The sequence below is a fragment of the Elephas maximus genome, chromosome 27 (assembly GCF_024166365.1).
Source record: "Elephas maximus indicus isolate mEleMax1 chromosome 27, mEleMax1 primary haplotype, whole genome shotgun sequence".
Taxonomy (NCBI): Eukaryota; Metazoa; Chordata; class Mammalia; order Proboscidea; family Elephantidae; genus Elephas; species Elephas maximus.
Window position 1 is genome coordinate 28,300,143 of NC_064845.1, and position 26,677 is coordinate 28,326,819.

The 26,677-nt window shown below is 42.5% G+C and overlaps 1 protein-coding gene across 9 annotated transcripts in view; it reads left to right on the top strand.

Moving 5' to 3' along the window:
- Positions 1-26,677, top strand: part of LOC126068313 (ral guanine nucleotide dissociation stimulator-like) — a 497,494-nt gene that overhangs the window by 312,164 nt on the left and 158,653 nt on the right. The window contains exons 1-3 of one of the 9 annotated variants that reach the window (XR_007515603.1): positions 3,118-3,612; positions 7,628-7,800; positions 7,978-8,090. The exons of 5 other annotated variants lie outside the window; for them this stretch is intronic. The gene's annotated coding sequence lies outside the window, so the exon portion shown is untranslated. Of the gene's footprint in view, positions 1-1,240; positions 1,386-3,117; positions 3,613-7,627; positions 7,801-7,977; positions 8,091-26,677 lie in introns of those variants that run through there. 3 more of the 9 variants (XR_007515602.1, XR_007515606.1, XR_007515605.1) reach the window with 3 other exon arrangements.

Sequence of the window (26,677 nt, forward strand, 5' to 3'; positions counted from 1 at the left end):
GCTTCTTGACGTCCTGACTCTGGAATTACAGAAGAGCATCTGGGAAAATTTTTAAGACTTCTAAGGCAGGTTTGCTATGGCTGCTAACCAAAAGGCCAGCAGTTCGAATCCACCAGGTGCTCCTTGGAAACTCCACAGGGCAGTCCTACCCTGTCCTGTAGGGTCGCTATGAATCGGAATGGACTCGATGGCAGTGGGTTTTAAGGCAGGTTAGTGTACAACCACTCTAGCTTACACTGCAAGCATCAGGTCCCTGCATGTTTTTCCTATACTCCAAGTGCCCTTCCTGAACTTGCCCTTGTAGTTGTATGACAGACTGTAAATTACATAAAGTAGGGGGGACTTTATGCCAGAGTCTGGCCCAGCTGCCACTCAGAAACACATGCCCAATATTTCAGAACACAGTCCTGTTATTTCCAAGGATCACACAGTCTCCATTTCTACTTTCCATACCCCAACCCCAAGTTGGCATAGGTTGTTGTCCCTTAGTCTAAGAGTGGGTGGTGTGGGAATTAAACAGCACAGTGGTGAAAGGTCAGGGGTTCCAATCCACCAGCTGCTCCTGGGACAAAGCAGTCTGCTTCCCTCAAGATTTACAACCTTGGAAACCCTATGGGGCAGTTCTACTCTGTCCTGTAGGGTCCTATGAGTCCAAATCGAGACCACAGCAGTGGGTTTGGTTAGCGGTTTTTTTCCCTCAGCAGGTGCCCAAACCATGAGCATCACCAAGACACCCCGTGCTTAGTCAGTCACTGGAATGCTCTGCATCACTGGAGGAAGAGGTCTCAAAACTTGAAAATAACATGGGGCAGGTGTAAAACCGACACTTTCTGACAGATTTCCTTAAAATGTTGCTCCTGGAGGGTGGTCCTCGGACCAGGCGCATCATCACCACGACCTGGGAGCTAGTTAGAAAGGTGGACTCTCAGGTCCCTACCCCAAACTTGCTGCATCGGAATCCGCATTTTAACAAGGTACCCAGGTGATGACTATTATTAGGATTTTAGAAACTAAAAGATGTAGCAAATGATCAATCAATCAGTCCCCGAACACGGATCCTCAGTCTTTTGCGCACGTCTCACACCCTCTCTGCACTGTAGCAGCTGAGCCCCCAGGGACTTGGGAGCAGGCGGCCGAGGGCTATTTTGTGATTGGCTGCTGTGGCCACGTGACTGCCGCTGGGCCTCCCGTGCCAGCGGATTGGCTCTCGCAGCCGCTGACCGACAGGGCCGGGGTGGGCCAGAGCCTGGTCGGAGGGTCTGGCGCCTGGACCGGAGGGGCGAAGGCGCGAGAGCGTAGTGCGCCTGCGGGAGCGGCAGGTTTTTTTTTTTTTTTTTTTTTTTTTTCCCAGAGCCGTCGGAGGAAGCCGGAGCGTTTCTTCCGAGGTGAGCGAGGCCGCGGGGCTGCCAGTCGCATCGCACGTTCGCCAGGTCGGGGCGAGCGGGATGGGCGGGGCGGGGCGGGGTGAGCGGGATGGGCCTGGCGGGGCGGGCGGGGGTTCACACGCCCCTCCACCACCCCGGGATCCCCGATTCTGAGGTGGACGCAGACCCTCTTCCCTGGTGCGGGCGGGGTGGGGGCGGCGTGACCCGGAGACCGAGCCCGAGTACCGCCCGGAGAAGCTTCTCTGGCCGCTCGACCTGCAGGCAAGCCCTCGGCCCAGGTTCCCCGCAGTTGGGCGCTCTGAGTGGGCTGCAGGGCCCAGGTTCCCCTCAGTTGGGCGCTCTGAGTGGGCTGAAGGGCCCACGTTCACCGCAGCTGGGCGCTCTGAGTGGGCTGCAGGGCCCACGTTCCCCGCAGCTGGGTGCTCTGAGTGGGCTGAAGGGCCCCGGTTCCCCGCAGTTGGGCGCTCTGAGTTGGCTGAAGGGCCCAGGTTCACCGCAGTTGGGCGCTCTGAGTGGGCTGAAGGGCCCACGTTCCCCGCAGCTGGGTGCTCTGAGTGGGCTGAAGGGCCCCGGTTCCCCGCAGTTGGGCGCTCTGAGTGGGCTGAAGGGCCCAGGTTCCCTGCAGTTGGGCGCTCTGAGTGGGCTGAAGGGCCCATGTTCCCCGCATTTGGGTGCTCTGAGGGGGCTGAAGGGCCCCGGTTCCCCGCAGTTGGGTGCTCTGAGGGGGCTGAAGGGCCCAGGTTCCCTGCAGTTGGGCGCTCTGAGTGGGCTGAAGGGCCCAGGTTCACTGCAGTTGGGCGCTCTGAGTGGGCTGAAGGGACCCAGAGATTCGTTACAAAGGTAAAAATGTTCTAAGCAGCTGGGTGCTGGTGGAGCAGATCTAAATGAGACGCTTAACTGCTGACTGGTAAATTGTGAGGAAGGAAATGCATGCAGTGAACTGCGGACTAGGTCAGCACACTGAGATTCTTGTTCAAGAAGACAGGATTTTGTGTGTGTGTGTGTGTGGGGTGGGGGGTCGCTGTGAACTGAGGCTTTTCTGGGGCTGTTCAAGAGGGAAATTAGTTATTTTCTGCATGTTACTGGGCTGTAGGGTGAAGGCAAGGTCTAAATTAAGCCTCTTCAGACTTCCTCAGTTCTTTGAAAAGTGTGTGTTTGAAGAAGACCATTTGGCTGGCAGAAGAGGGATGTGTGGGGAGGGAATATCTCCTGTAAACCACACTTTGAAAAGGGGAGGTGCGTGCAGGAGTTTCAGAGCAGATTAAAACTGCAGGGTATCCCCTACCTCTCTTCTCCATTTCCGCAGACCTGCAATAGGAAGGGCATAGTGTACATCCTTACAGTGAAACATAAAAAGTCCCTTCAGTTTTCCAGTGGTTAACTAGTGTTAATTTTACTGTATTCTGGCGTTTGAATGTAATTCACTTAGAATTTATTCTGGCATGAGATTGACAAAGATTTATATTTACCTGATTCCTTGGAGACACCCTGATACCTTTTCAAAGCCGTTTTGTTCCTCTTCTCCCTACAAATTTGTTTCTTTAGGAAACACTGTGATTTTCAAACATGTAAGTCATACTCCAGAGATGGTTTATCCAATAAGCAAGGTACACACGGGTTTACTTGTGCCTACCTACTAATCTGTAGTCAGAATTTTCCCTGTTTTTCACCACATCAAAGGTGTGATGAAACCCCCATGAAATTGTTCACTACTGATTCGTGAGTAAACACAATTAACCCTGTTGTACACCTTGCTTACTGGCTAATCCACCCTTGCATACTGGCAAAATGTCTGTACTTGATAGGCAATCAATTAGCTTGGCAAGTTAAAAAAAAAAAATTGAAGAGGGAGCACTTGGATCTGTTAGAGAGATGAGAACTCTGAGGTGAATGGAAGTAAAAGAAGTTGCTGCGAAGCTCAAGCTCGCTGGGAACAACTGTCCCTAGTAAAGTGAAATATAGGTTGTCGGCTAATAGTTTGGAACACAAAGCAAATTATTGGTAATAACTTCAAATTTTGTCTAAAATTTTTAAGTTGGTATTGGTGATGGTGAGGGAAGGAATTCTGAAGTTTGAGAGAGGTGGTATAACTTGAAAAAGTATATGCTTTTAGATCTAAAAAAAAAAAACTGTCATTTTTGTCATGCAGGGAGTCCCCGGATTAAGAAGGAGCTCCGTTCCTAAATCTGTCTTTAAGTTGAATTTGTACATAAGCCGGAACAGTTAGGTACAGTTTGTATCTAATGTTAGTTAACCAGATGTTTGTCTTAGCACGTAGTGTTCCTTTTGTAGACATAAAAAGCATTATAGAATCATTTCCAGATACACTCAAATATCTTTAACATGATAATATGGTGATAATAACAGTGTTTTAATGCTCTTTGCAAAGTAGCACCTGTTTATTATTACGAGCCATTGTATATACCTCAAATTTTTAATATAAATAGGCTTTATGGGGATTGGTTTGTAACTACAGGTTGCATGTTAGTGGGACGTTTGTAACTGGGGACTGCCTGTGAAAACTACACAAAGGGCGTGCAGTTCTCACGTTCACCTGTGGAAGGGGCTGTGAAAAGGTTGAAAAACACTGATCAGGTTAAGCAAGGGAAACCAGGAAGATTGGCAGGCTGAGTGCATCTTGAGGGACGCAGCATGTATTAGTGACCTATAGCGCAAGAGTTTACTCTCTGAATCAATGAAAGCTCAGTAGTGTTACTTTCAAAACAATAACAAAATCATTTCCTTCCTGTCCTTTCTGTCCCTTGGGTTAGGCACGGGGAGGATGGAGAGTGAATGAAAAATTAGAGTCTGACTTGCATGCCTAAGGAGTAGTATCCCTTGAGAAGGATCTGTGTCACATTGTGTACCTGTAAGAGCCTTCACATTGGGAGGGGTCTGAGCACCTTCCTTAGGATGTAAGGTAGAGCTAGATAGCATAGCTACAGGTGGGGGCTGGGAGTGCTATTATCTGATACTGAAGCAGTGGGGGAAAAGGAGAGCCAGGAAATGTTGAATTCAGTGAGGCTCTTGCATTTGCAGCATTGAGGAGGCATTTCCAGGCAGAAGTGCCTCATCGTTGGCCAGCCTGGCTTTGCTTTACATGGCTTCCAGACGACCTGCAAGTCACAGTGGAGGCTCCTGTGGAGGTTACACATCTCAGATGGTAGCTTATGCTTATGATGTGCTCTAGAAAAGAAAGGCTCCCAAGGACAGAAATCTAGGCTGCCATTCCTGTCACCCATAGGCTTCCAGAAAGCAGATTGTGCCTTCCCTACCAGCAGGTGGCACTGCTGTCTCTGGGAGTTCCTGGAGGAGGTGAAATAATGGAGCTGGCAAACTAGCAGTGTGTAGCCTCTAGTCTACAGGATCTTGAGAGGCTTTGTGAGATCTCAGTCAAAGAGAAGCTCGAAGAAAATAGTTGTGAAAGCCAAATTGTTTACGTAAGGTTGAAATAATGGGTTTTGTGGAGACTGAGGGATGGTTGCGGTTATTTTGCTAGGGGTGTGTGTGTGTGTGTGTTTTTGCGTGTGTAGTGGGGGAGAAGGTGGGATGTAACCTAACAATTAAGCATCATAATACAGGTTTTGAATTTTGGGTTGCATAAATTGGGTAATTGAACCTGAAGTTGAAATCATGATTCAATTAAAATTCCCCATAACTTCATAGTTTCTAATTCGTTGCATGTAAACCTAGCCTACACACATGGGTGGGATTGTGGAAACATACATGTGACTTTTAAACCTGATCAATATCCAGTAATTATAAACCTTGAAGGTAGGCGTGAGAGTACTAGTAAAAATAATGTTGGTTAATTAGTCAGTATACTTCAGGGCTGGCACAGAAGGCAGGTCAAACTTATTCTGAAATCAGGTTCTTCTAGAACTTGGAAGTTTCTAATAAGTATGGATTTTCTTAAATTCTGTCCCTTTGAGATTGTATTCACAACCCAAAACTTGAACATTGGTTTTTTTGACCTCACGAGCCAGGGTTCATTCATCCATTCTCTTTTCTGAAATAACTAGATGGCTGTTCTTGAGGTGAATTTTGTAGACATGATTTTTGAGGGAGATGGGTGCTGTTGCCAGTGAAGGGGAGGTTACAGTGTATAATGAGGACCTCAGCTTTGACCCTGACCCAGGTAGAGTACACTGCCTTTGATGCCAGTACGCCAGTCACCTGCTTCCTCTTTCAGTTCGTATTCTATGTTCAGCTTATTGGAGGTTTATTTCTGTCTCTCTTCAAATAAACTGATGAGCTTGTTTTACTACCGATGACGAATCCTAAAATTCTGTTGGTGCTACCTCAACATTGTTAGTCATTAAAAAAAAAAAAAATTTAGGGAGATGCAAATCAAAACCACAAAGACATACCACCTCACCCCCACTAGAATGGTATAATAAAAAAAAAAAAAAAAGGAAAATACAGGTGTTTGCAAGGATGTGGAGAAATTGGAACCTCATTCATTACTGGTGGGAATGCAAAATGCCATAGTCGCTGTGGAAAACAGTTTGGTGGTTCCTCAAAAAATTTCAGTGTAGAGCTATCATATGAGCCAGCAGTTCGAATCCTAAGCATATGGCTCAAAGAATTGAAAGCAGGGTTGCAAACAGTACCTAACAACAATAACAGCAATGACCCTCAGAGGAAGGCAGGGTATTTTACAGATGGGGAAATCAAGACTCAGAGTTGTTAAGTAACTAAGGCAAGGTTACTGTGCTTGTGTCTTATCCCAAATTTCTTGCTCTAAACCTAATGTAGCCAGAATGCTCATTAGAAGTGAGGATAGCAAAACTTCATCTCGCATGCTTTGGACATATGATCAGGAGGGTCGAGCCCCTGAAGAACATCATGCTTGGGAAAATAGAAGGTCACCAAAAAAGAGGAAAGCCCTCAATGAGATGGATTGACACAGTGACTGAAACAGTGGGCTCAAACACAGCAATGATTGTGAGGATGGCACAGGACCAGGCAGTGTTTCATTCTGTTGTACACAGGGTCTCTCTGAGTCAGAATTGACGGCACCTAACAACAACAACAACAAACGTAATGCTGTGTTCCTGGTTGGGCTGGAGTCAGCCTTGTACAACAGAGATTCCTGGCTGCGGAGCAGTCCGTGTGGATAGCTCTAGCCCGCATAATGTGAGTGGAAGTGGGAGGTACTGAGATCCATTTCTAGGGAAAAGAGACAAACTCAACAAGATAACTCCCATGCAGCTCCTCCATTGTGTTTTCCACTCCTAGCTGGCTTGAAAGGAGTGAAGTCCCCAGAACAACCTTGGTCTTTGAGGGGAAGGGGAGATTGGTGTAGGCACAGGTATCTGGTTGCAGAAGGGGGTCACGCTCTGAACAAGGCAGGGGGCTGCCAGCCGTCCCCCCGAGTGTCTGTGAGGAAAGTGTGTCCCTGTTCCCTAGAATGCAGAGTTCGGTGGGTTCTGCAGCTGGACCACGGGCACCGAATGCTTTTGGTTGTAAGGACTGGTAGGAATGACTTACCCTTGGACCCCTGTCGTGGGTGGCTAGGTGACATGGGTGGAGCCACCAGTCCTCAGGCCCCTGATGTAGGTAGGTGAAGACCCTGTTTAAGAGGCAAAGAGTTGTCAAACATCAAAAACCCACCTCTCCACCACACAGCTGAGGCTGTTAAAGTCAGATCTCAAGCAGATGCACCGTTGCAGTCTACCAACAAGGGCCTAATCTGAAATGGGCCCACACAGCTCCATGCAGGGGTTAAAGGTATTCAAAGTTCACGGACCATTTCTGCCTGGACAGGAGCCGCTTCTGTCCTGAGCTCCCCAGGTTAGTGGAGCTGGCAGATTATCTTTTCCCCCAAGGCCGGGAGAATGGCTCAGGGTGCGCATCAGGGCCTATCTCAGGCCCAGGGAAATCAATGGCCACTGAAGCTGGCTTGGGGGCTTGGGGACACGGTAAAATAAACGCAAGTACTTAGCTTTTGCCGAGAGAGCTGTTGTTCTGTGGTTTGGGAGGTGTGAGTAGACTGTGCGGTTGGCTATCTCTCCCTGAGGAAACCACGTCCTGAATGCCACCACCAGCCCTGCTGCAGTTGCTCTGGGGGATTGTGCCTGAGGGGCACTGGTTCCTGCCGAGTCATGTCTAGCAACTCCTTGCAGCTTCTAAGCCATCTCTCCGTCCCCCTGCCACTCAGTCGGACTTCTGAGCTTTGCCTTTGGTGTTCAGGGATCCTACCTTGTGATATATATAACCGTTTCACTTGTTTTTTTCAGGTCTTTGTTGTAAGAGGGATCCCGGAAGCATCAGACTACTCCACCATCTTGGCCCCGCCTCACCCCAGAGCAACCTTAGAAATTGTTTCAGAGATGGCAAGACTTGTCAGCCTGGGTCCCTGGATCACTGCATTGAGGAGGCCCACCTCAGTGACAGACCTTTCACCTGTGCAGTATGTGTACAGGAGCTAGGAGTAAACTTTTATTTTGAGCTTGAGCCATTATCTGTGTTTGGGTCTATTTCTTAAGCACTTAGCCAACTTTAACAAATACACTCGAGCAGTGACTTAGTAATTGAAGTCGTGGGCCTGTTGGCCTAATGCATTCGTTCCTTTTTTTGTCTCTGGCAGTTGGTGATTGATTGATCGTGGTCCAGCATGCAGAAGCGAGTGAGTGGTGAAAAGCACCAGAGCTGATGGATTGTGAAGATGTATTTGAAGGCTGTCACACTGTCTACTTCAGGGTAAGGCAAAGGCAGTGGCTGCCACTGTTACTCTGACTTTGCCAGGTCGTAGGGACTCTTGTCTCTCCAGCCTCTTGGAGTTAGTGCAATGGGATACCCTGCCTGTGAAAGGTTCCCAAAGCCTCTGTTGATTCAACTCATAGACACCATGCTTATGAATAATTGTGAAGAGAAAACCATTAGGTTTTGGGTGATAGGATGAAATTCGTTATGTGGGTGGAAATATCTCAGGCATCATTAGGGATTTATTGACATGAGACATGATTTTCCTAGAACCAGGGAAGGGTTGTTGGGCCTTCCTGAGGTGTGTTGTCGAGAATGGAACCAGGTCTGATTGCCTTTTTCATGTACCATATCAGGTTGTTAGCTCTGCCAGCTCACATTCCCTCAACCACCATCCTCCTTCTCCGTGGATCACTTTCCTTAGCTGTTCTTTTGTTGATTACTTTTTCTATAAAGGAAACAGCGTGCCAGAGAGTTGAGGATTCCAGGTTTGGTGGATAATAGCATCAGCAAAGCACGTGGTTCTGCCAGTTCCACTTTATCCTTCATCAGTGGCAGTCACATGTCCATTTACTCATCTATTTACAGTTCCTAGTGAATCAGGCAAGGAGCCCTGGTGGCGCAAAGATTAAGCACTTGGCTGCTAACCATAAGGTTGGCAGTTCAAACCCACACACCAGCTGGGAGAAAGACCTGGGAATCTGATGGCACCTAACAACAGTGAATCAGGCATTGGCATTGGGAGCATTATGACCAAGGCTGCCTTTGAGCTCTCATTTGTGCTGAAGAGTTTTGAGGCCAGAAGGACAAAGTCACTGTTTGGCATACCCTTCTGAGAGTCCAGGTGGAAGTCTTGGAAGAAGGAGTAGAAAAGATACCACATCTCTTTTTGAGCTCTCCAGCTTCTCCAGCTTGAACTGAAAGTAGACTCCTTGAAGAGAAAATTACAACTAATAGAAATCTAGGCAGAGCCAAGGATGGTTAGGAAAGAGGGACAGGGAGTGAAAAATTAAAAAAGAAAAATTGTATTCAGCTTAAAAACTGGTTGGAGTGTTGTTTTCAGCTTACAATAGTAATTTGGAGCCCTTAGTAGATAATGTCCCATTGCCCAGCCTCAGACAGAGGGCAGCCAGAAAGGCTGATGTCCTTAGATGCCTCACATGACTTGGTAATGAATGTAATTTACTGAGCAAAAGAGACAACTAGGGGCTGTAGATCTCTGGAGATTCCCATCAATGTGCATCATTACTGCTGTGGAGTGATGCATGTGTGTGGGGATGAGCAAAGCAGAGAAAAGGCAGCTGCGAGAGCATGTCAGCAACTGAAGACTCCAGGTGAGCAGCCAGGCACAGGCAGACCACAGCGCAGGGGATGGAGGTTGCTAAGGAAAGGAGCTGGTCTTTGCCAGGTTTTCTCAATAAAGAAAAAGAGTTGGGCTTTGTGAGCTCTACTCATGTTCCTCTATGGCTCCCTGTATCATCTGTTTTAAAAAAAAAAATTTTTTTTTTTTTAAGAGTAACTAAAAAGCATTTTTTTTTTTAAGTATAACCTGTCAGATATAGCACTTGACTGCCATGTCTAAATGCTGTAGAATGATAAAATTGTACAGTAAGCCATTCTTTAACTATCAATTAGGGGCCAAAGAACGTAGTCCTAGAGATTAGGTCAATGTAGTTGACATTTTGATCCAGACAGTTCTTGTTTGTTGTGGGGGGGAGGGGGAGAGGGAGTTGTTGTAGGATGTTTAGCAGCATCACTGGCCTCTGCTCACTGGATGCCAGTAGCACTGCCCCCCTCCCGAATTGTGACAATCAAAAATGTCTCCAGACATGGCAGATGTCTGCATGAGGGGGGAGGGGCACCAAAAGAGCCCCAGGTGAGAGTGACTACAGTGGGAGATAGGAATTTAATCTTGCTTTGAGTTTTTCTGGGATTGTATTTTAATGATTTAACCTCATCGTGCCTCAGTTTCACTACCTGTAGACACAGTGTAAGGAAGTAATGTGCATAGTACTGCGTGGCAACTAGGGGGTTGTGTAAGTGCTCAGAAACAATACCTATCTCCCCACATTTCCAAGACCCAAAGATCACTCTTAATCTTTGTGATGGCAGTAAGTGAGGGGCAGTGGGAATTTGGAGAAGGGTAAAGGCTTAGTGGTGTGGGAAATGGTGAACAGTAGTGGCATCTGAGTTTATTTGAAGGCATCCTGTCCTAGTTTATTGTGACAGTGTATTCTGGATGAAGGCTTTCTTTTGGAGAGGAAAGAAAGGGGAGGGTGGAGCAGGCAGGAAGGAGGCTGTTGAGAAGAGCAGTCAGGAAAGTGCACTTGGTGGGGCGATCTCCTAATGTGAAAGTGACTCATGTATAATTGGACCAGAGGACACAGAGAAGTAACCTCCAAAATCGAAGTGTCTTTTGAAATGACTGCTGATCCAGAAGAGTTGTTGCAGGTGATTAATGAAGACCAGAGACTTTTGGAAAAGTCTCTTTCTTCTAGAGCCTTTAGGTTTCTGTCTCCTCTCTTTTGGAATATGGAAAAACGTTGTCTTCACATAGGCTTTTCATGAATGCTTTACTATGATCCATGTGTTCTTTTATTACTCTTCAGAACTGTGTGTTGAAAAGGTGAAAAAGGCTGTAATCCTGATCTAGACCTGAGTGATCTACGTTATTTTGATAGAAAGCACCAACTTGACTCAAGTCGGGCAGTGCAGGAATTAGATGTAAACCATCCTGGCAGGCTAGCTTTCACCCTTGCTGTGTTTTTGGTCTCTGTAGTGTTAGACACACTTGCAAAGTTTATGACAGACGTGGACAGGTATTGGATCTAATACGTGGAGAAGCCTTCTTAGACAGGTAGCCTTGTTTTTTCATATTCTGTCTGCCCTGCATTTATAGTACTAGGTGTTAAGTTTTTTTAAAAAAATAATTTTTATTGTGCTTTAAGTGAAAGTTTACAAATCAAGTCAGTCTGTCGCACATAAACATATATACACCTTACTACATACTCCCATTTACTCTCCCCCTAATGAGTCAGCCCGCTCCCTCCCTCCAGTCTTGCCTTTCGTGACCTTTTTGCCAGTTTCTAACCCTCTCTACCCTCCCATCTCCCCTCCAGAGAGGATATGCCAACACAGTCTCAAGTTTTTTTACCTGATACAAGTAGCTCACTCTTCATCAGCATCTCTCTCCAATCCATTGTCCACTCCCTTCCATGTCTGATGAGTTGTCTTCGGGAATGGTTCCTGCCCTGGGCCAATAGACGGTTTGGGGACCATGACTGCCGAGATTCTTCTAGTCTCGGTCAGACCATTAAGTATGGTCTTTTTATGAGAATTTGGGGTCTGCATCCCACTGTTCTCCTGCTCCCACATGGGTTCTCTGTTGTGCTCCCTGTCAGGGCAGTCATTGGTTGGCCAGGCACCATCCAGTTCTTCTGGTTTCAGAATGATCAAAGTCTCTAGTTCATGGGGCCTTTTCTGTCTCTTGGACTCATAGTTATTGTGTGACCTTGGTGTTTTTCGTTCTCCTTTGATCCAGGTGGGTTGACACCAATTGATGCATCTTAGATGGCCGCTTGTTAGCATTTAAGACCCCAGACGCCACATTTCAAAGTGGGATGCAGAATGTTTTCATAATAGAATTTATTTTGCCAATTGACTTAGAAGTCCCCTTAAGCCATAGTCCCCAAACCCCCGCCTTTGCTCCACTGACCTTCGAAGCATTCAGTTTATCCCGGAAACTTCTTTGCTTTTGGTCCAGTCCAGTTGAGCTGACCTTCCCTGTATTGAGTATTGTCCTTCCGTTCACCTAAAGTAGTTTTTATCTACTAACTAATCAGTAAATAACCCTGTCCCACACTCCCTTCCTCCCCCCTCTTGTAACCAGAAAAGAATGTGTTCTTCTCAGTTTATACTATTTCTCAAGATCTTAGAATAGTGGTCTTATACAATATTTGTCCTTTTGCATCTGACTAATTTCACTCAGCATAATGCCTTCCAGATTCTTCCATGTTATGAAATGTTTCACAGATTGGTCACTGTTCTTTATCGATGCGTAGTATTCCATTGTGTGAATATACCATAATTTATTTAACCATTCATCTGTTGATGGACACCTTGGTTGCTTCCAGCTTTTTGCTATTGTAAACAGAGCTGCAATAAACATGGGTGTGCATATATCTGTTTGTGTAAAGGCTCTTATTTCCCTATTCTGAGGAGTGGGATTTCTGGGTTGTATGGTAGTTCTATTTCTAACTTTTTAAGAAAATGCCAGATAGATTTCCAAAGTGGTTGTACCAATTTACATTCCCACCAGCACTGTATAAGAGTTCCAATCTCCCTGCAGCCCCTCCAACATTTATCATTTTGTGTTTTTTGGATGAATGCCAGACTTGTTGGAGTAAGATGGAATCTCATTATAGTTTTAATTTGCATTTTTCTGATGGCTAATGATCGAGAGCATTTTTCTCATGTATCTGTTAGCTGCCTGAATACCTTCTTTAGTGAAGTGCGTGTTCATATCCTTTGCCCACTTTTTGATTGGGTTGTTTTTCTTTTTGTGGTTGAGTTTTAACAGAATCATATAGATTTTAGAGATCAGGCACTGGTCGGAGATGTCATAGCTTTAAATTCTTTCCTAATCTGTAGGTAGTCTTTTTACTCTTTTGGTGAAGTCTTTCGATGAGCATAGGTGTTTGATTTTTAGGAGCTCCCAGTTTTCTGGTTTCTCTTGGTCATTTTTGGTAATGTTTTGTATTCTGATTATGCCTTGAATTAGGGCTCCTAAGGTTGTCCCTAGTTTTTTTTTCATGATCTTTATCGTTTTAGTCTTTATGTTTAGGTCTTTGATCCACTTGGAGTTAGTTTTTGTGCATGGTGTGAGGTATGGGTCTTGTTTCATTTTTTTGCAAATGGATATCCAGTTATGCCAGCACCGTTTGTTAAAAAGACTGTCTTTTCCCCAATTAACTGATACTGGGCCTTTGTCAAATATCAGCTGGTCATATGTGGATGGATTTATGTCTGGGTTCTCAATTCTGTTCCATTGGTCTATGTGCCTTTTGTTGTACCAGCACCAGGCTGTTTTGACTACTGTGGCTGTATAATAGATTCTAAAATCGGATAGAATGAGGCCTCCCACTTTCTTCTTCTTTTTCAGTAATGCTTTAATTATCCGGGACTTCTTTCCCTTCCATATGAAGTTGCTGATTTGTTTCTCCATCACATTAAAAAATGTCATTGGAATTTGGATTGGAAGTGCATTGTATGTATAGATGGCTTTTGGTAGAAGAGGCATTTTTACTATATAAGTCTTCCTATCCATGAGCAAGGTATGTTTTTTCACTTACGTAGGTCCTTTTTTGTTTCTTGCACTAGTACTTTGTAGTTTTGTTTGTATAGATCTTTTACATCTTTGGTAAGATTTATTCCTAAGTATTTTATCTTCTTGGGGGCTACTGTGAATGGTATTGATTTGGTGATTTCCTCTTCGATGTTCTTTTTGTTGATGTAGAGGAATCCAAGTGATTTTTGTATGTTTATCTTATAACCTGAGACTCTGCCAAACTCTTCTATTAGTTTCAGTAGTTTTCTGGAGGATTCCTTAGGGTTTTCTGTGTATAAGATCATGTCATCTGCAAATAGAGATAATTTTACTTCCTCCTTGCCAGTCCGGATGCCCTTTATTTCTTTGTCTAGCCTAATAGCTCTGGCTAGGACCTCTAGCACAATGTTGAATAAGAGTGGTTTTAAAGGGCGTCCTTGTCTGGTTCCCGTTCTCAAGGGAAGTGCTTTCAGGCTCTCTCCATTTAGAATGATGTTGGCTGTTGGCTTTGTATTTTTTTTTTTTTTTTCAGATGCCCTTTATTATGTTGAGGGATTTTCCTTCAATTCCTATTTTGCTGAGAGTTTTTATCATAAATGGGTGTTGGACTTTGTCAAATGTCTTTTCTTCATCAATTGCTAAGATGATGTGATTTTTGTCTGTTGTTTTATATATATGGTGGATTACATTAATGATTTTTCTAATATTAAATGAACCTTGCATACCTGGTATAAATCCCACTTGGTCATGGTGGATTATTTTTTTGATATGTTGTTGAATTCTATTGGCTCGAATTTTGTTGAGGATTTTTGCATCTATTTTCTTTTTTTGTGATGTCTTTACCTGGTTTTGGTATCAGGGATATGGTGGCTTCATAGAATGGGTTAGGTAGTATTCCATCTTTTTCTATGCTTTGAAATACCTTTAGTAGTAGTGGCGTTAACTCTTCTCTGGATGTTTGGTAGAACTCTACAGTGAAGCCCTCCGGGCCAGGGCTTTTTTTTGTTGGGAGTTTTTTGATTACTGTTTCAATCTCTGTTTTTTTTATGGGTGTATTTAGTTGTTCTACTTCTGATTGTGTTAGTTTAGGCAGGTAGTGTTTTTCTAGGAATTCATCCATTTCTTCTAGGTTTGCAAATTTGTTAGAGTACAATTTTTGTAATAATCTGATATGATTCTTTTAATTTCAGTTGAGTCTGTTGTGATGCGGCCCATCTCGCTTCTTATTCGGCTTATTTGTTTCCTTTATTTCTTTAGTCAGTCTTGCCAATGGTTTATCAATTTTGTTAATTTTTTTCAAAGAACCAGCTTTTTGCTTTGTTAATTCTTTCAATTGTTTTTCTGTTCTCTAATTCATTTAGTTTAGCTCTAATTTTTATTTGTTTTCTTCTGGTGCCTGATGGATTCTTTTGTTCCTCACTTTCTATTTGTTCAAGTTGTAGGGACAGTTCTGTGATTTTGGCTGTTTTTTCTTTATGTATGTGTGCATTTATCGATATAAATTGACCTCTGAGCCCTGCTTTTGCTGTGTCCCAGAGGTTTTGATAGGAAGTGTTTTCATTCTCATTGCATTCTATGAATTTCCTTATTCCCTCCTTAACGTCTTCTATAAGCCAGTTTTTTTTGAGCAGGGTATTGTTCAGTTTCCAAGTATTTGATTTCTTTTCCCTGGTTTTTCTGTTATTCATTTCCACTTTTATGGCCTTATGGTCTGAGAAGATGCTTTGTAATATTTCGATGTTTTGGATCGTGCACAGGTTTGTTTTATGACCTAATATGTGCTCTATTCTGGATAATGTTCCATGTGCGCTACAAAAAAAAGTATACTTTGCAGCAGTTGGGTGGAGTGTTCTGTATAAGTTTATGAGGTCAAATTGGTTGATTGTAGCAATTAGGTCTTCCATGTCTCTGTTGAGCTTCTTACTGGAAGTCCTGTCTTTCTCTGAAAGTGGTGTGTTGAAGTCTCCTGCTGTAATTGTGGAGGTGTCTATCTCACTTTTCAGTTCTGTTAAAGTTTGTTTTATGTATCTTGCAGCCCTGTGATTGGGTGCATAAATATTTAATATGGTTATATCTTCCTGGTCAATTGTCCCTTTAGTCATTATGTAGTGTCCTTCTTTATCCTTTGTGGTGGATTTAAATTTAAAGTCTATTTTGTCAGAAATTAATATTGCTACTCCTGCTCTTTTTTGCTTGTTGTTTGCTTGATATATTTTTTTCCATCCTTTGAGTTTTAGTTTGTTTGTGTGTCTAAGTCTAAGGTGTGTTTCTTGTAGGCAGCATATGGATGGATCGTGTTTCTTATCCAGTCTGAGACTCTCTGTCTCTTTATGGGTGCATTTAGTCCATTTACATTCAGCATAATTATAGATATGTATGTGTTTAGTCCTGTGATTTTGATTCCTTTTTATGTGCGTTGTTGACAATTTCATTTTTCAATTATTTGTGCTTAGACGTTTTTCTTTGTAAATTGTGTTCCTCCATTTCATAGTATTTGACTTTATGTTTGCTGAGTCATTATGTTTTTCTTGGTCTTTGTTTTGAGTTATGGAGTTGTTATACCTCTTTGTGGTTACCTTAATATTTACCCCTATTTTTGTAAGTAAAAACCTAACTTGTATTGTTCTATATCGCCTTGTATTCCTCTCCGTATGGCAGTTCTATACCACCTGTATTTAGTCCCTCTTTGTGATTATTGTGATCTTTTACATATTGACTTCAATGATTCCCTGTTTTGAGTGTTTTTTTTCTTTTTAAAATTAATCTTAGTTTGTTTTTGTGATTTCCCTATTTGAGTTGATATCAGAATGTTCTGTTTTGTGACCTTTTGTTGTGCTGGTATCTGATATTATTGGTTTTCTGACCAAACAATTTCCTTTTGTATTTCTTGCAGCTTTGGTTTGGTTTTTGCAGATTCTCTAAGCTTGTGTTTATCTGTAAATGTTTTCATTTTGTCTTCATATTTGAGAGAGAGTTTTGCTGGATATACGATCCTTGGCTGGCAGTTTTTCTCCTTCAGTGCTTTGTATATGTCATCCCATTGCCTTCTTGACTGCATGGTTTCTGCTGAGTTGTCTGAACTTATTCTTATTGATTCTCCTTTGTAGGAGACCTTTCTTTTCTCCCTGTCTGCTTTTAAAATTTTCTGTTTGTCTTTGGTTTTGGCAAGTTTGATGGTAATATGTCTTGGTGATTTTCTTTTTGGATCAATCTTAAATGGGGTTCGATGAGCATCTTGGATAGATATCCTTTCGTCTTTCATGATATCAGGGAAATTTTCGGCCAACAGATATTCAGCTGTTCTCTCTGTATTATCTGTTATCCCTCCCTGTCCTGGGACTCCAATCACACACAAGTTATTCTTCTTGATAGAGTCCCACATGATTCTTAGAGTTTCTTCATTTTTTTAAATTCTTTTATCTGATTTTTCTCAGCTATATTGGTGTCAATTCCCTTGTCCTCCAGATCCCCCACCCTGCATTCCAATTGCTCGAGTCTGCTCCTCTGACTTCCTATTGAGTTGTCTAATTCTGTAATTTTGCTGTTAATCTTTTGGATTTCTGAATGCTGTCTCTCTATGGATTCTTGCAGCTTATTAATTTTTCCACTTTGTTCTTGAATAATCTTTTTGAGTTCTTCAACTGCTTTATCAGTGTGTTCCTTGGCTTTTTCTGTAGATTGCCTTATTTCATTTCTGAGGTCATCCCTGATGTCTTGAAGCATTCTGTAAATTAGTTTTTTACATTCTACATCTGGCAATTCCAGGATTGCATCTTCATTTGGGAAAGATTTTGATTCTTTAGTTTGGGGAATTGTAGACGCAGTCATTGTCTGCTGCTTTATGTGGTTTGATATCGACTGCTGTCTCTGAGCCATCTCTAAGATAGTGTAGTAATTTGTTCTATATTTGCCAACTGAGTCTTATCTTGTTTTGTTTTCTTTCAATATATGTAGATGGGCTACTAGATTGCGCTGTCTTGATTATTGTATCCCTCCAATCACTTATGTCTTAGTTCCAGCTGGTTTGGGCTGTTACCAGATATATAAGCCTAAGAGTCCATTCACTATGCTTGAGTAGAATCTGATTTTGGTTCATCAAGTGTTTGGTGCAGACTGTCACCTATCCACCTAGAGAAGTAGTGGTGATATTTGTGTACACCAGATTCTAGTAGCAGCAGGGTTTCACACTCCAGTGGGGGAAGGATACTGACAGTCTTCCCCCAAGTGCCAGTGAGGTAGGTGTGTCTCTATTCCTAATGCACTTTAGTGGGTGGGCTCTGCAGCTGTACCTTAGGCCCCCAATGCATGCACCTCTACAGATTGGTAGGTATCACCCTCCTTAGACCCCTAAGGCAGGAGCCTAGGTGGTCTGGGGGGAGCTTCAGCCCTCAGTTCCCTGTTGTGGGTAAGTGAGGGCTCTGTTCAATATGCAAAGATATCAGACCTGGGAAACTTGTCTTTCCAGTAATGGGGTAAAACAATTACAGTCAGATCCCTATCAGAATTGCCTTTGCATTATACTAGCCACCTTGTTCCCTGTAGGGATGAAAGCCCAAGACTGTGGATCACATATGTTTGGCTGGAGCTGGTTATGTGTCTTTAGTCCAATTAGGGAAGGAGTTTTGGTCCCTGGGTTTTTTTGTAGCTGCTTCTCTCAGGCCAGGAGTATGGGTTAGGAAAAGACCAGAAAAAAAAGAAAGAAAGAAACAAAAACCGCAGCACACTTCACTCTCTGGCTCAGGAAATTTCAATGTTAATGAAGCCGCCTGGGAAGGGGAGGGGAGGGGAGAGTTCAGATAAATAGGAGAGAGTAGCACCCCGGAATATAGACAAAGTTACTTATTTTGCTTGGGATTACTGTTTTCTCTGAAATTCCCAAGGGGCGTGTTGACTGTGTGTGCTGGGTGGGTAGAGATTGCCCCCGAGGGTCAGGCCCGTGTCCTGTGCTTGCACTGTCTCAGAAGCAGTGGTCAGTTCCTCCGCTCCCAGTCCAAAGCCCAGCGCCAATGTTCCCCGGCTGGGACGCCACACTCCAGGCTCCAAAACCAGTTGATGCCTACTGGTGGCTTCTCCTCCTGTCAGCCACGTGGCTGCGCTGCCTGTGTGCACTGGCTGGGCTTCCCCTGAGGTCACTTCTGGGGGCTAGTGCCGCGTCCCTTGTTTGCGCTGCCTCAGGATGCCGTGCTCAGGTCCCCTGAGCCCAGTTGAAAGCCCGGCGCCAAGGTTTCCTGACTGGGACGCTGGCTGCAGGCTCCGAAAGGAGTTGTTGCTTCCCTGTGGTTGTTCGTTCTCAGTCTCTGTCACTCAGGTCAACTCTTTAGATCTGTGTTTGATGGTCAGGGTTCGTAGATTGTCATGTATGTGATCGATTCACTTGTTTTTCCAAGGCTTTGTTACAAGAGGGATCCGAGGTAGCTTCTACCTAGTCAGCCGTCTTGGCCCCCACCTCCTCTGTAAGCCACTTATCGCTTTTAAAATAGTTGTTGTAATATTTACCTCACAAGAGTTTTTTATTAGAATAAAATGAAATAATGCATAAAAAGTACTCACCACTTGTGAGTACTAAAAAATCATCATTCTCCTTTTAGGCCAACAAGGCTAATAGCAGCAACCAACAAATATTTTGCGTGTTTGTATGACTAATCAGGTATCCGTCAATTACAATGTAATTGTAATTGTAATTACAATGGCCCTGTTGGTTGCTGTTGTTTTTAGGTGCCACTGAGTTGATCCTGACTCATAGCAACCCTGTGTACAACAGAACGAAACACTGGCAGGTCCTGCGCCATCCTCACAGTCGGTGTTATGCTTAAGCCCATTGTTGCAGCCACTGTGTCAATCCATCTTGCCGAGGGTTTTCCTCTTTTTCACTGACCCTTTACTTTATGTTGCCCTTCTCCACGGACAGGTGCCTCCTGATAACATGTCCAAATTATGTGAGACAAAGTCTCACCAACCTTGCTTCTATTGAGCATTCTGTCTGTACTCCTTGTAAGACAGATTTGTTTGTGCTTCCGCAATTCATGGTATTTTCAATATTTTTCACTAACAGTATAATTCAAATGTACCAATTCTTCTTAAGTCTTCCTTAATTATTGTCCAACTTTCATGGGCATATGAGGCAATTGAAAACATCATGGCTTGAGTCAGGCGCACCTTAGTTGTTAAAGTGACATCTTTGCTTTCTAACACTTCAAAGAGATACTTGCAGACATTTGCCAAATGCAATGTGTCATCTGATTTCTTGACTGCCGTTTCCATGCATGTTGATTGTCGATCCAAGTAGAAGGATGTCCTTGACAACTTCAATCTTTTCTCCGTTTATTGTGATGTTGTTTATTGGTCCAGTTGTCAGGATTTTTGTTTTCTTCATGTTGAAGTGTAATCCGTACTAAAGGCTGCGGTCTTTGATCTTTATCAGTAAGTGCTTCAAGTCCTCTTTCAGCAAGCAAGGTTGTGTCATCTGCATGTCTTAGGTTGTTAATGAATCTTCCTCCAATCCTAAGTTGCTAAGTACGTCCAAATCAGCATTGTTCTCTTCTACCATCACAATCTATATTTATTGCTTTTTTTTTTTTTAACAGTTTACAGAGTGTTGTTTTCATGTTACCTCTTTTAATCTTCATTGCATCCCATATGGAAAATAGCTGATATGTTCTCTTGTTTTACAGATGAGGAAACTGAGACTCGATGTAGGTAAGTTACTTTCTCAAACCTTCCAAATAATTAATGGATTTTAAAACTAGACCTTCTCTAACCACAACTTGTACTTTTCATACGGCAAGATTGTATCCCCTGGAATGGAAATAGATGGTGACCCAAGACTCTCAAGTCTTGCCGTCAGTCAATCTGTACCCAGGAGAGTTTCCAGACACAACTTGTGGACCCAGGAGTAGGCAGGGAAGATGAGTGTATTCAGTCCCCTAAGCTATCCACTTGTCTCCCTTCCCCTACTTAAATGGTGCTTGGCTATGAATTGACTATGGCCCAATGGTTCCTTTGTGCATTCTTTCACTCAACAGGTGTGTTATTTTGGTCATATATGTGACTACTATAGTTCAGAAACGATTCTGCCCACTGAGAATTCAGCAATAAGCAAAATAGATTAAAAAAAAAAAGTCTATGCTCTAATAGAGCTTAAATTCTCAATGGAGAATATGGTAACAGATAAATGAACAAACATGTTCATTTACTTATTCATTTAATTTTGGGGACAATAAGTACTCTGGAGAGAAATAAAACCAGTAAGAGGAACCTGGAGTTTCAGGGCATGAGGTTTGTTGTTTTAGATAGGTGATGAGAGATGACCTTGTTAAGGTGAAGGAATTGGGAAATGAGACACAGATATGGGGAGAAGGGTAGTGCTCCAAGATGAATGAACAGCAAGTTGAAAAGCACTAATGCAGCAGGGTGTGTGGGGTTTTCTAGAAAGAGCAAGGAAACCAATGAGTCCGGAGCAGAGTGAGCCAGGGGAAGATGATAAGAGAGGAGTAATAGGGGACAATCATGGAGAGCCTTATTGGTCATTTGTCTTTTTTTTTTTTATGGTCAACAGATTTTTTTTTCTGAATTTTATTAGTTTTTTTGTTATTGAGAATATACGGAACAAAACATACACCAATTCAACATTTTCTGCATGTACAATTTAGTGACACTGATTGCATTCTTCATGTTGTGCAACCATTCTCACCCTCCTTTTCTGAGTGGTTCCTTCCTCATTAACATAGACTCACTGTATATAGATGGTTCTTAAAAGAGCGTATTGCTACACTCTTGGCTGATTTTAAGATGACTTCAGGGAATATTTTTGGTTTAATGTTTAAAAATCATTTCAGGGCAATAGTTTCAGTGGTGAATCTAGTCTGTATGGTCCAGAAAGTATGGATTCCATGAGAATTCGAAGTTCTGCAATCAGGATTCTTCTATGGACTTTTTGATCAAAATGTTTAGTAATGGTAGACAGACACCATCCAGTTTTTCTGGTCTTATGGCAAAGGAGGCGGTTGTTCATGGAAGCAATTAGCTACACATTCCATATCCTCCTCTTATTCCTGACCCTCTTTTTTCCCGTGTTGCTCCAGGTGAATAGAGACCAATTGTGCCTTGGACAGCTGCCTGCAAGCGTTTTAAGACCTCAGTCACTACAAAACAAACTAAGCACTAAATACATTATTAGGTCAGTTAACTGGGATGGTCCATGAAATCATAACGGTAAACCTCCAAGCCAAGGAACCAAATCCCATGAGGTGTTTGGTTATACATAAGCAGCCTCAACAGCTCCTCTTTTTTTTTTTTTTTTTTTGTAGTTATAAATATATCTATCACACAACTTTTGCCAACTCAGCTTTTTACAGGTGTATAATTGACAGCAATTATAATACTTAGCTGTGCAACCCTTGTTTAATCAATGTGATTTTTCCAACACCGTCAACACCCCATTCCTCCTCCTTCCCTGCCTCAGGTAACCACTAATAAACTTTGGGCTCTGTACATTTGCCTTTTCTTGTCTTTTTATGTAATGGAGGTCATATAATATTTTTCCTTTTATGATTGGTTTATTTCACTCAGCATACTGTCACATGTATCAAGACTTTATTTCTCCTACTGGATGATAGTATTCCATTGTATGTATGTACCACATTTTGTTTATGCATTCATTTGTAGATGGGCATTTAGGTTGTTTCCACCTTTTGACTGTTGTGAATAGGCTGCAATGAACATTCTTGTACAAATCCCTATTTGAGTCTTTGCTTTCAAGCCTTTCAGGTATATACCTAGGAGTGGAATTGCTCGGTCATATGGTAGCTCCATTTCTGGGTAAAAAAATATTTCTTATTATTTATTGTGGTGTAAGTGAAAAGCTACAGATCAAGTCAGTTTCTCATACAAAAACTTATGAACACCTTGCTCTGTACTTCTAGCTGCTCTCCCCCTAATGAGACAGCACACTCATCTCCAACCTGCATTCCTGGTGTCCATTCAACCAGCTCTTATACCCCTCTGCTTTCTCATCTCACCTCTAAACAGCAGTTGCCCATATAGTCTCATGTGTCTGCTTGAGCCAAAAGTCTCAGTCCTCACTAGTATCATTTTCTGTCTTATTGTGCAGTCCAATCCCTGTCTGAAGAATTGGCTTTGGGAATGGTACCAGTCTTGGGGTAACAAAGGGTCGGGGGATCATGACTTGCAGGTTACCTCTAGTCTCAGTCAGATCATTAAGCCTAGTCTTTTTATAAGAATTTGAGGTCTGCATCCCACTGTTCTCCTGCTCCATCAGGGATTCTCTATTGTGTTCCCTGTCAGGGTAGTCATCGGTTGTCGCCGGGCACCGTCTAGCTCTTCTGGTCTCAGACTGATGTAGTCTCTGGTTTATGTGGCCCTTTCTGTCTCTTGGGCTCCTCTTTACCTTATGTCTTTGTTATTCTTCATTTTCCCTTGCTCCAGGTGGGTTGAGACCAATTGATGCATCTTAGATGGCTGCCTGCTAGCATCAAAGACCCCAGATGCCACTCACCAATGTGGGATGCAGAATATTTTGTTATGCAAATGACCTGGATGTCCCCTGAAACCATGGTCCTCAAACCTCCACCCCTGCTACTCTGGCCTTCAAAGTGTTCAGTTGTGTTCAGGAAACTTCCTTTCTTTTAGTTTAGTCCATTTGTGCTGAGCTGTCCTGTATTGTGTACTGTCTTTCCCTTCACCTAAAATAGTTCTTGTCTGCTATCTAATTAGTGAATACCCATTCCCTCCCTCCTCATGCACGTAACCATGAAAGAATATTTTCTTCTGTGTTTACATTTTTTTCTTGAATTCTTATAATAGTGGTCTCATACAATATTCGTCCTTTTGCAGCTGACTAATTTCACTCAGCATAATGCCTTCCAGATTCCTTCGTACTATAGATGTTTCACGGATTCATCATTGTTATTCACCATTGTGTAGTATTCCATTTTGTGAATATACCATCATTTATCTATTCATCCATCGATGGGCACCTTGGTTGCTCCCATTTTTTCCTGTTATAAACAGTGCTGCAGTGAACATGGGTGTGCATGTATCTGTTCATATGAGGGCTTTTATTTCTCTAAGATAGATTCCAAGATGTGGGATTGCTGGATTGTATGGTAGTTCTATTTCTAGCTTTTTAAGCAAGCGCCAACTCAATTTCCAAAGTGGTGGTACCATTTTACATTCCCATCAGCAGTGTATAAGTGTTCCAGTCTCTCCACAAGCTCTCGTACATTTATCATTTTGTAGTTTTTGGATTAATGCCAGCATTGTTTGGGTGAGATGGTATCTCATTGTAGTTTTGATTTGGATTTCTCTAATGGCTAATGACTGTGAGCATTTCCTGATGTATCTGTTAGCTCCCTTAATGTCTTCTTTGGTGAAGTGCCTGTTCATATCCTTTGCCCATTTTTTAATTGCATTATTTGTCTTTTTGTAATTGAAGTTTTACAGTATCATGTAGGTTTTAGAGATCAGATGCTGATGAGAATTGTGGTAGCCCAAAACTTTTTCCCAGTCTGTAGGTTATCTTTTTTCTCTTTTGGTGAAGTCTTTGAATGAGCATAGGTGTTTGATTTTTAGGAGCTCCCAGATATCGAGTTCCTCTTCTGGTGTTTGTGCAGTGTTACTAACGTTTTGCATACTGTTTATGCTATGTATTGGGGCGCCTAGCACTGTCCGTATTTTTTCTTCCATGATCTTTATTGTTTTAGATTTTCTATTTAGGTCTTTGATCCATATTGAGTTAGTTTTTGTGCATGGTGTGAGGTATGGGTCATGTTTCCTTTTTTTGCAGATGGGTATCCTCTTATGCCAGTGCCATTTGTTAAAGAGACTGTCTTTTCCTTATTTAACAGACTTTGGGCCTTTGTCAAATATCAGCTGCTCATATGTGGATGGATTTATGTGTGGATTCTCAATTCTGTTCCATTGGTCTCTGTGTGTGTTGTACCAGTACCAGGCTGTTTTGACAACTTGGCAGTATAATATGTTCTAAGATCAGGTAGTGCAAGGCCTCCCGCTTTGTTCTTTTCTTCAGTAATGCTTAACTTATCGGAGACCTCTTTCCTTTCCATATGACGTTGGTGATTTGTTTCTTCATCTCATTAAAATACGTCATTGGTATTCGGATTGGGATTGCATTGTATCTATGGATCACTTTGGGTAGAACAGACATTTTTACAATGTTGAATCTCCCTATCCATGAGCAAGGTATGTTTTTCCACTTATGTTGGTCTCTTTTGGTTTCTTGCATTAATGCCGTGTTTTCTTTGTATAGATCTTTTACATCTCTGGTTAGATTTATTCCTAAGTATTTTATCTTCTTGGGGGTAATTGTGAATGGTATTGATTTGGTAATTTCCTCTTTGTTGGCGTAGAGGGATCCAAATGATTTTTGTATATTTTTCTTGTATCCTGGTACTCTGCTGAAATGTTCTATTAGTTTCAGTAGTTTTCTTGAGGATTGCTTAGGGTTTTCTGTGCATAAGATAATGTCATCTGCAGAGATTCTTTTACTTCTTCTTCACTAATTTGTGTGCCCTTTATTTCTGTATCTAGCCTAATCGCTCTGGCTAGGACATCCAGTACAATGTTGAATAAGAGTGATGATAGAGGGCATCCTTCTCTGGTTCCCTTTCTCAAGGGGAATGCTTTCAGACTCTCTGCATTTAGGATGATGTTGGCTGTTGGCTTTGTATAAATGCCCTGTATTATGTTGAGGAACTTCCCTTATATTTTTATTTTGCTGAGAGTTTTTATCATGAATAGCTGTTGGACTTTGTCAAATTTCTTTTCTGCATCAGTTGATAAGATTATGTGGTTCTTGTCTTTTGTTTTATTTAATGGTGGATTACATTGATTGTATTTCTAATGTTGAGCCCTCCCTGCATACCGGATATGAATCCCACTTGGTCATGGTGAATTATTTTTTTTTGATACGTTTTTGAAATCTTTCGCCTAGAAGGTTATTGAGGGTTTTTGCATCTAGGTTCATGAGGAATATACGTCTGTAGTTTTCTTTTTCTGTGGTGTCTTTACCTGGTTTTGTATCAGGGAGATGCTGGCTTCATAGAATGAGTTTTGGAGTATCCCATCCTTTTCTATGCTGTGAAATACCTTTAGTAGTAGTGGGGTTAAGTCGTCTCTGAATGTTTGGTAGAATTCTCCAGTGAAGCCATCAGGGTCAGAGCTTTTTTTGTTGGGAGTTCTTTAATTACCTTTTCAGTCTCTTTTTTTTGATATGAATTTTAGTTGTTCTACCTCTGTTTGTGTTCGTTTACGTAGGTAGTGTGTTTCTAAAATTTGTCCATTTTTTCTAGGCTTTCAAATTTGTTAGAGTACAGTTTTTCATAGTAATCTGAAATGATTCTTTTAATTTCAGTTGGGTCCGTTGTGATATCACCCATCTCATTTCTTATTTCAGTTATTTGCTTCGTCTCCTGTTTTTCTTTTGTAAGTGGTTTATCGATTCTTAATCTTTTCAAAGAAAGAGCTTTTGGTCTTGTTAACTCTTTCAGTTGTTTTGTTGTTCTCTATTTCATTTAACTCTGCACTGTAATAATTTATTTTGTATTTATTTATTTTGTTTGGTTCCTGTCTTAGCTTCTTACTTTGTTTTGTTTTGATATACCCAAATAGGCTGCTGGAATGAGCTAACTTGATTATCGGAGCCTTTTAAGCTGTAATGTCTTTTCACGAGATGGCTAGAACTGTTACCAAGTATACGAGCATAGGAGTCCATTCACTTTTCTTGTGTGGATTCAGGGCAGGTGTCCAGTGAACAGGTCACCAAGTGTGTGGTGCATGCTGTCACCTATGGTCTGAGAGGAGAGTAGTGATTGGTATATGCACAAGTTTCTTGTTGCAGCAGGAGGTCATACTGTGAGCAAGTCGGGGCTGACAACCACCCCCTAGGTGTCTGTGAGGAAGGTGAGTCCCTGTTCTCTAGAGTGTACAGGTGGGTGGGCTCTGAAACCGTGCCATAGCCACCCAGTGCTTTTAACCGTAAGGACTGGGAGGCACCACTTATCCTTGGACCGGTGTTGTGGGTGGCTAGGTGGTATGGGTGGAAACACCAGTCCTGAAGCCCCTGATGTGGGTAGGTGAGGACCCTGCTTAACAGGTAGAGCAGTGTCAAATATTAAAAACTTGGCTCTCCACCCCACAGCTGAAATAGTTAAAGTCAGGCTTCAGGCACATAAACCCTTGCAGTGTAACAGCAAGGGCTTAGCTACTGAAATGGGACACA